The following is a 9,286-nucleotide window of genomic DNA, read 5'->3' as shown; positions in this document are numbered from 1 at the left end:
CTCATGGATAATTGTCAACACAAAGTAATATAACAAGTGCAATAGGTAAACATGTAAGAATCAATGCACACAGTTCACACAAGTGCTTGCTTCTAAGATAGAAAGAAGTAGGTAAACCGACTCAACAATAAAGTAGAAGATAGGCCCTTCGCAGAGGGAAGCATGGATTACTATTTTTGTGCTAGAGCTTTTCATTTTGAAAACATAGAAACAATTTTGTCAACGGTAGTAACAAATCATATGTGTTATGTATAAGACATCCTATAAGTTGCAAGCCTCATGCATAGATTACCAATAGTGCTCGCACCTTGTCCTAATTAGCTTGGATTTACATGGATTATCATTGCATAACATATGTTTCAACTAAGTGTCACAAAGGGGTACCTCTATGCCGCCTGTATAAAGGTCTAAGGAGAAAGATCGCATTTGATTTCTCGTTTTTGATTATTCTCCACTTAGACATCCATACCGGGACAACATAGACAACAGATAATGGACTCCTCTTTAATGCATAAGCATTCAACAACAAATAATATTCTCATAAGAGATTGAGGATTAATTGTCCAAACTGAAACTTCCACCATGGATCATGGCTTTAGTTAGCGGCCCAATGTTCTTCTCTAACAATATGCATACTCAAACCATTTGATCATGATAAATCATCCTTACTTCAGACAAGACGAACATGCATAGCAACTCACATGATATTCAACAAAGGTGTAATAGTTGGTGGCGTCTCCAGAAGCATGGTTACCGCTCAACAAGCAACTTATTAAGAAATAAGATACATAAGTACATATTCTTTACCACAATAGTTTTTAAGGCTATTTTCCCATGAGCTATATACTGCAAAGACAAGGAATGAAGTTTTAAAGGTAGCACTCAAGTAATTTACTTTGGAATGGCAGAGAAATACCATGTAGTGGGTAGGTATGGTGGACACATATGGCATAGTTTTTGGCTCAAGGATTTGGATGCACGAGAAGTATTCCTTCTCAATACAAGGCTAGGCTAGCAAGGTTGTTTGAAGCAAACTCAAGTACAAAACGGTACAACAAAACTTACATAAGAACATATTGCAAGCATTATAAGACTCTACATCGTCTTCCTTGTTGTTCAAACACCTTAACCAGAAAATATCTAGACTCTAGAGAGACCAATTATGCAAACCAAATTTTAACAAGCTCTATGTAGTTCTTCATTAATGAGTACAAAGTACATGATGCAAGAGCTTAAACATGATCTATTTGAGCACAACAATTGCCAAGTATCAAATTATTCAAGACATTATACCAATTACCACATGAAGCATTTTCTGTTTCCAACTATATAACAATGAACGAAGCAGTTTCAACTTTCGCCATGAACATTAAAAGTAAAGCTAAGAACATATGTGTTCATACGAAACAGCGGAGCTTGTCTCTCTCCCAAACAAGGAATGCTAGGATCCTATTTTATTCAAACAAAAACAAAAACAAAAACAAACAGACGTTCCAAGTAAAGCACATAAGATGTGACGGAATAAAAATATAGTTTCACTAGAGGTGACCTGATAAGTTGTCGATGAGGAAGGGATGCCTTGGGCATCCCCAAGCTTAGATGCTTGAGTCTTCTTAAAATATGCAGGGATGAACCAGGCGGGCATCCCCAAGCTTAGACTTTTCACTCTTCTGGCTGTTACAATCGCTGGCTTCTCAGCGTTTTGACGGTGCTTGCATGACTGGTGGGCCAGTAGATGTAGGTGGCGGCAGTTCCGTACTTGGCCGGTTCTGCGTGGTCGGCACGCGAGGCAGTCTTGCTCCCTTCCCGAGCGAGGATGCTAGGGTTGCGCCTACCGGAGTGAAATGCAACAATAGTCCCAAAAGTTACCGGCGATGTCCGAAAAGGTCCTGAAACTCAGAAAATGCATCAAAACAGTCCTAGAACTTGTCATCAATGTTCACATACGGTCCTATATATGTATAGAGGTGACCTGGCAATGTAAATAGGCCCACTCAGGCGGTGCTGGATGGCCCACAACGGCCGCGCGTTCTACCATAGAGAAACTTTGCGGCAAGGAGGTGATGCAGCTTGCTTATATATTGAGTTTTGTCGTGGCTAGGTTTCATTTTTCATTGACGGCATCGAATCAATGAGTAGATGGAGTTTGCTGTAAGGGCATCTCCAGCGGTGCGACGTATTTCGGACGCTCAAAAATGGTCGCGAGCGTCCGTTTCCGTCGCCCCGCGGACATATTTTGTCCGAGTGTCCGTTTGTGTCTGGGTGTGCGTCCACCGGGGCGACCCATTTTTAGATTTGCAACGCATTTAAAAATATAGAAATTAATACATTTTAATGCATAAAAACTGTACAATGTAGATCTAGAAGACTAAACTACTTGCTTCCGGATGGGCCGGCACCGTCGTTGCGTCGCTCCATCGCCTGCTTCTCCGCCGCCTCCCGTGCGGCTGCTATGCCTCGGTGCGCCGCGTCCTCTTGCAGGCACTGCTCCAGCCTCGCGCTCACGGTGTCGTCCTTGAGCGTCTCGAACGACTCGACGATAGCCCTCTGCTCCGCCGCCCTCTCCTCCGGCGTAGGCGCATCAGGGTCATCGGAAGACCAAGATATCTCGGAGTCGGAGTCCTCTGCGGCCGCGGCGGCCGCCAGCCTGCGCTGCTCCAGCTCGGCATCCAACGCCGCGTGGCCCGCCAGCCCCTCCTCTGCTTCCTGCGCCGCGAGTGCCAAGTCCTTGGCGTCCCTAACCGGGTCGAGGAGGTCGCCCGTGCTGTCGTCGGAGTCGAGCTCCTCGGAGCTCGAGGAGGCCGGGGGAGGTGGAGTGGGAGGTGAAGGTGGAGGCTGAGCGGAAGCAGCCTGGCCGCGTCCGGCGCTGCTCATGGTGGATCTGGTGGAGGCTGAGCAGAAGCGGCGGCTAGGGTTTAGTGGGGAGGAGATGAGATGAGATGCTCGCGCCCCTGTTTATATAGGTCGGAGGCAGGGCGACGGCCTCGCCACGCGTGGCATCGTCATTACTACGTGCGCAGAGGTAGGTGACCGTCCCCATCAGCCACCACCACCATCAATGGATCTCTATCGCCTACCCTGCCCTCGCATGCTAGCCGTGACACGGATGGCCACGAGATCGAGCATGAGCAGGGCGGTCGGCCACATGCATGTATGTTCCCAAGTGTAGCTCGTCTGTGAGGTGCTCCGTAGTCACCATGAGGAGGAGCGCTGAAGTCCGACCGACGCTGGGAGGGGATGGGGATGGGGATAGGGATGGGGTGGACCATGGACAGCGAGGTGCGTGGCAGAGGCCTAGGCGGCGTGATTGAGATCAAGATGGAGAGAAAGGAGATTTGGTGGAGGCGCACGAGAAGGAGGGATTAGGATGGAGGTTTCCCCGAGCGGGGAAGAGGGCAGGATCGGACGGTGGTTTTTTGGTAGCGTGTAATTGGATAGATAGGATGCTTTCAATGACGACCATCAAAGTGCGTTGAGTGTCAAACGACCAAACTCTCATTTAATAGTAGTAAAGATGTACACAACATGTACTTGCACGTGCATAACTGATGTATTTGTTTGTAAATTAGAAAAGAAAGGGAAAAAAGAAACTCAGGGAATTTGCGGAGCTGGCATGCTGAAGTACATAGAAGTGTATTGTTCCAAAAATAAATAAATAATGTACGTTGAAGTTGATACCCTCTTGTCGTTCCCGTTGAGGAGCGGATAGATTGAGCAAAAAACTTTAAACCGAAGAAGACGCTAGCTAGCTGATGGATAAAGATTCATGTTAAGTTGTACTAGAAAGTGCAAATCCATCGCGGCAGTCCATCGCATTGCGAATTCATGCACAACGTGTGGCCGCGTGGGCCAGTCAAGAGCGTACCATTGGTTCCACTTGCATTGCCACGTCACCTATATACGTATCTAGGACCGTATGTAGACATTGAGAATATGTTTCAGGACTGTTTTGATGCATTTCCTTAGTTTCAGGACTGTTTCAGACATCGTCGTTGACTTCTGGGGTTATTGATGCATTTCACTCCGCCTACCGCCATCGCCGCTCAGTCCGGCCGTCCCCGTCTCTGCAGGTCATCGCCTCCGTCTCGTCCGTGGAGGTGCAGCTGAACCAGTGGGGCGCCGGCCCGCCACGGTATTCCGGTCGGTCCTGTGGGGGCCTCGCCGCTAGCACCTCGAAGTTCTATGGCCGTTCTTCGCTTTCAATCCCGAGGCCTCAAGAAAATCACAGCTCCTACAGATTCCACACTCCCTCCAAATCGAATCGAATCGAATCGAGTCAACCGACCAGCGGTGGAGAAACCGATGGACGCCGAGGCCTGCGAGATCGGGTGCCCGCCGGAGGAGCTCCTCTCGGCAGCGCTCGCCCGCACCTCCACGCGCGACGCCTGCCGCGCCACCGCAGTCTCGCCGCCTTCCGCGCCGCGCCGCGGCCGACTCAGACTCCGTTTGGGCCTGCTTCCTGCTCCGCGTCCTCCCGCCGCTCGCCGCCGGGGAGCTACCCGCAGCGCCGCCGCCGCGGAAGAAGGACCTCTTCCTCAGCTTCTCCGACAGCCCCGTCCTCCTCCCGGACAAACGCGTGGTACGTATATGCGCCGATTCCCCCAACACAACAAGCCGTGCCTCCGTAGGACATGCTTGGTTTCTCCCTATTTCTCCTGTTAATCGGCATCAGGATCAGGCTTGTGGTCGTCTTTGGGTCATGGGTCCTCACCAGGGTCTGTCAATATCTTATTTCGCCTCAGGACGCGGCAAGTGCTTCTCCTCCTCCATAAACGGACAGTGTAGCAGCTCGCCTCTGTATCCATGACTCCTCAGCTGTTATTCAGGTATGCAAGTCAATTACCATTTCTCAAATCAGGAACACTGAGATATCTTACCACCGATTGATTTACAGCATGTCACTAAATCAAAGATTATATGCCTTCTAAAAGACAGCATTCAGATTTTCACACATAGAAAACCAAACAATGCCAGTAAGGTGAGACATGTTTTTCAAATGTTGCAAATGGATGAATGTTTGCAATGTGACAAACCATTGGAGTAGAAGTTGGAATGCGAGAAATTATTTATATGCTAGGCAGTGATAATTTTATATCGATGTTCAAGTTCCAAGGACTGATTCTATTTTTGCTGTTTATCTACCGCAGATTTTGTCCACGAGTTTGGAGAATCATGATCATGATGAAATTTGAATATTTGATGTCGGCGTCAATCTATTAAGTGAAGGGATGATTCTTGCGTATTAGTAAATAGTGTACGTGCATCAGATCATATATACTGTTAGTCTATAGCAGTTCCATCTCCCCTTTGTCAATTTTCACTCACATCATATTAATTATATCCTGTGTGTTTCTAATGGTGGAGCGTGAAATTTTACAGTACACAAGCTCAGTAAACCCATGTATTGTACATAGTGGTACCCTTATAATTTCTCTCATTATATTAAGTGGAAATTATGGAATGATGTGGCCCTGCCATCATTGCCCCTCTCTGTTTGTTGAATTGTACATAACATAAGATTTGAACCTTAAAGAAAAAGACAGCAGTATTGTTCCAACCTGTCTATTAATTTGTATTACTTTCGGGGTTGTTTGTGCTGATGTTGATGATTATTAATAGATCGGCGGAATTTTCACCTAAAAATGTATCAATTTAGGATGTTAGTAAAATGATCTTACCAGATACAAGTGGTAGTTTTTTCCTTGAGGACGCTAATGCCAACGTTAACTTTAACTTTTTTCTAGCACGTGTTTAAATATACTGAATATATCTATAGTAGATTTCAATCTATTTGTACGGAAAATTACTTTGATAGGAAGTCTAAGAATGATATGAGTAATTCAAGGTGGAGGGTGTGACGGACGGCGGGCCATGTGGTAAGGGAGGCACTGGTTTCGCGAGGTGCCAGGGTGATTCCATATTGGGCTCAAGGTAGACTGTATGAGGTTTTGTTACTTGGATCAGATCCAGCGACTCTAGAAGGTCATTGGATCTTTTCACCTGAGACTAGAACCTTTTCCTCCTAATTCTCGAATACCGTATTAACAAGAATAGTATTGTTTGGAGTTTAGAGGTTGATACAGTGCTCAAAAGAATGCATCAGTACAAGCATTGCCAGCAAATTAGTGTGTGTATATACATATATGTATGTATTATGGTTCTCCTTACAACATAGCTTAATGTACAAGAGCCTGTTTACTCAACAACTTATAAGCAACATTTATCCATCTATGTTTGTAGTTTCTGTTTTATGTACATATATACTGTAGTTTAATCTCTCCTCCAGTTAGACGTGGAAGACTGAATTTTAATGGAACTCTCCAGGTTTGCTTAGTGAGATTGCGGCATGAAAGATGTTGATTTGTCGTAGATTTTTGGCAGGTATCGCTTTAATACTAAATTTCAAATTTTCCATTTTGTATAGCTTGCATTAAGTATATTTGTGCCACACTTTCATTCGTGGCATAACACAATATCAATGTAAGGAAGTAAACCAAGGAACTAAATGTGAATATCAAAAGCAAGTACAATACTGAGGATGATGTTGGCGAATTTGATTACGCTTTTAGTTTCCTCCATCTAGACAAGTTCAGAAAAGATTACTCAAATTTTGGCCCTGTTAGGGAATTCCACTATTTAGTACATAATATACCGTTTAATATGCCGATTGGTGTATGTATAAGAAACTGTTTGGACATTTATTATTGTTTACCATCGTAGTAGCCCAACCATGGCACAGAGTTTCAGTAACAAAGATGCATATATTCATAATTTCAGTAGCAGTATTGTACTCATGTTAAGATTGTTGTCTCCCTGCTCTTAATATGTCTAATCCATATATACTTCTATTCATGGTATATCCACCACGTTTCAGTAACAAAGATGCATAGATTCATAATTTCTGTAGCAGTATGTAATTTTGTGGCTTAATTATTTCTGGACTAATTAACGATTAATAATTGCATTGTGAAACATTCCTCTTCTCATATTCCTACCATATCTGCACCTTGTCTGTGTCATGTGTCAGTACCAAAAGATGTTGCTTCCATGTTAATAAGCTCTTATCTTGGGACTGAATCTGTGCCAGTTTGCACATTCTGTCACATGAGATCAGCTACTTAGTTTATTCAGTTTACATATTTAAATATTTATCATTGCACTATTATTTAACAGTATGTACTAAGTTTATTAGGGAAATAGAAGTACTAACTACTTAGTTGGATTAACTATGCAAATCGCTGAAATGGCACCATTTTTCTCTAAGTAGAATCACTTAAATGCCTCCTGCTGTTGCAAGGAGTTTCTTGCTTTTTTATTATTCACACAATCTATCCCACCAAGGTTAATAGATACAATTCATGCTAGCAGGACTTACAAGATTAAAGTGAAATCTCTTATATTATTCAGAACATTTATGTATGAATGTTGGTTGTTAATCACTATATGAAACTATTATAAGGTTTAGTATTTACATGGCCAAAGAGACACATATGCTACAGTAGAAATATTTTTGATACTTTTACATACTTACAGGTTAGTGGGGAATGGAACATGCCCTGAAGTTTGCATTTCCAACTATGTTGTCCACCAAGGCATACATCATTATTAAATTTGCATGTGCATAGCTTTACCTCATCTATAAATCTTTGACTGATGATATGCGGTAATTGTTGTATATTTTTTCATAATAGCATGCTACAGCCATAATATCTTTGTTATTAAGGCATATATAGTTTTTATTTCCATATGCAAATACTGTTCAAAGCAATATATATTTCTACTCTTTTATTGATTGTATAACCATCTGGCAATCATATAGCTCAATTAAAAGATGTAATTTAAGGAAGTTTATAGAAAAAATTGATAATTGAATAAAAAGAGTGATTTACTGTATACCAAATGTTACCATGAATATATTATATTCAATAATTTACTAAAATATATAGAAGCATAAAGAAAAATAAGAGATAAAAATGAATGAAATGCAAAAGTGGCATTGTCTCTTGATGTAGGCTTGCACACTCCGCCGCCTCTGCCCTCGGTCTGTGTGTATGTGATGGATCTCATGTTGGTTTGGTCTGCTAAGTGGCGGTGCTGAAAGCTTTTTTTTGCTCCAGGTCCATGTAGTGATGATCCAGATTTTCATTCGATCGGAAAATCACTCTGAGAAAAAGTATATTCTCTGCCTCCTTTTGTTTCTTCCTGCTTTTTATTAGGTGATGAGCATAGCTAAGCTGCCTTCTTTCTTGCAGTGAAGAGGCAGCTATTCCCATATGGTGCTGAGAAGTTAGGGAAGAAGGTGTTGTGATACATGCATTTGTCGTATCACTATATGCGTTTTTTCACCAGTTGTGCGTTGCCTGATTTGGTCATAACTGTATTATCAGAATGTGTGGAACTCCAAGTAGCTGCTCTTTCATTGGAGCAGGTTGCATCAGAAAGGCGTTTGCTGCATCCTCAGGATGGTGTGTGCTCTTGTGTTTTGTCTGTGCGCCATCGTCATGTAGTATGCATGAAGCTGAACCTGATATGATGTTTAGGTCGATGTGCAAGTATGCTACCTGAACATTCTTGAACTTAGGCCATGTACTATCTACATTTATGTGATATTTATGAGTATGCTATGCCAGTGTATGATGTGCGTTATGACGTGTCCTCCAAAGAGATTAACAGTACGTGGTGAACACTGACGGCTGGTCGAGAAGCTTGCTTTGGCTTTGTTTTGCATCTTTCGTTGTGATGGATCATGATTAATATGTTGTATCTTGTGGTGTGCTAGAAAAAAATTAGCCTGTGTTTGTCCCAATGCTAAGCAGAGTGTAGAGGTGACAATTGTGTGTGTGTGGGTGGGTGGGTGGGTGGGGGGGGGGGGATTATGTACGTCTCGTCGATTTTCATCGGCAACCTAGATTAGTTTTGACCGAGCAGAAAGAACCATCGACATTCTCGATGGCATCGGCGAGCTGCAGCTAAGATAGGGACCTCTTGATCCGTCCTACAGCTATGGATGCTCCACTACCTACCATATATGACTACGACTATGAACACATAAAGACATGACACAAGAATCTGGTCATGCAAGAACGACTAGCAGCCGGCGCGGCGAAGCACGCATGACCATCTAGTATTGTATCATCCTCCTCTCTTGACCCTTGAAAACTTCCCTCCACACCAAACTCAAAACAAACTCATTAGAGGGTTAGTGCATAATCGAAAATTCACATATTCAGAGGTGACATAATCATTCTTAACACTTCTGGACATTGCACAAAGCTACTGAAAGTTA

At 43.3% G+C, this 9,286-nt stretch overlaps 2 long non-coding RNA genes across 4 annotated transcripts; both read left to right on the top strand.

Moving 5' to 3' along the window:
* Nucleotides 1–4,519: 4,519 nt before the first annotated feature.
* On the top strand, nt 4,520–5,250 carry LOC124655054. Its single transcript, XR_006988552.1, has 3 exons — nt 4,520–4,579; nt 4,743–4,826; nt 5,148–5,250. It is a non-coding gene; the product is annotated as an uncharacterized LOC124655054 (long non-coding RNA).
* A 1,084-nt stretch (nt 5,251–6,334) lies between these two features.
* On the top strand, nt 6,335–8,646 carry LOC124658087. 3 transcript variants are annotated; one of them, XR_006989006.1, is made up of 3 exons: nt 6,335–6,381; nt 8,013–8,173; nt 8,253–8,646. It is a non-coding gene; the product is annotated as an uncharacterized LOC124658087 (long non-coding RNA). The 3 variants fall into 3 exon arrangements; XR_006989005.1 differs by lacking the exon at nt 6,335–6,381 and having other exon boundaries at nt 6,736–8,173; nt 8,253–8,299; nt 8,388–8,646; XR_006989004.1 differs by lacking the exon at nt 6,335–6,381 and having other exon boundaries at nt 6,736–8,173.
* The last annotated feature ends 640 nt before the right edge of the window (nt 8,647–9,286 follow it).

The sequence above is a fragment of the Lolium rigidum genome, chromosome 5 (assembly GCF_022539505.1).
Source record: "Lolium rigidum isolate FL_2022 chromosome 5, APGP_CSIRO_Lrig_0.1, whole genome shotgun sequence".
Classification (NCBI taxonomy): Eukaryota; Viridiplantae; Streptophyta; class Magnoliopsida; order Poales; family Poaceae; genus Lolium; species Lolium rigidum.
The sequence above is the reverse complement of the archived record's forward strand: the minus strand, read 5'-3'. Positions and strand labels throughout refer to the sequence as shown.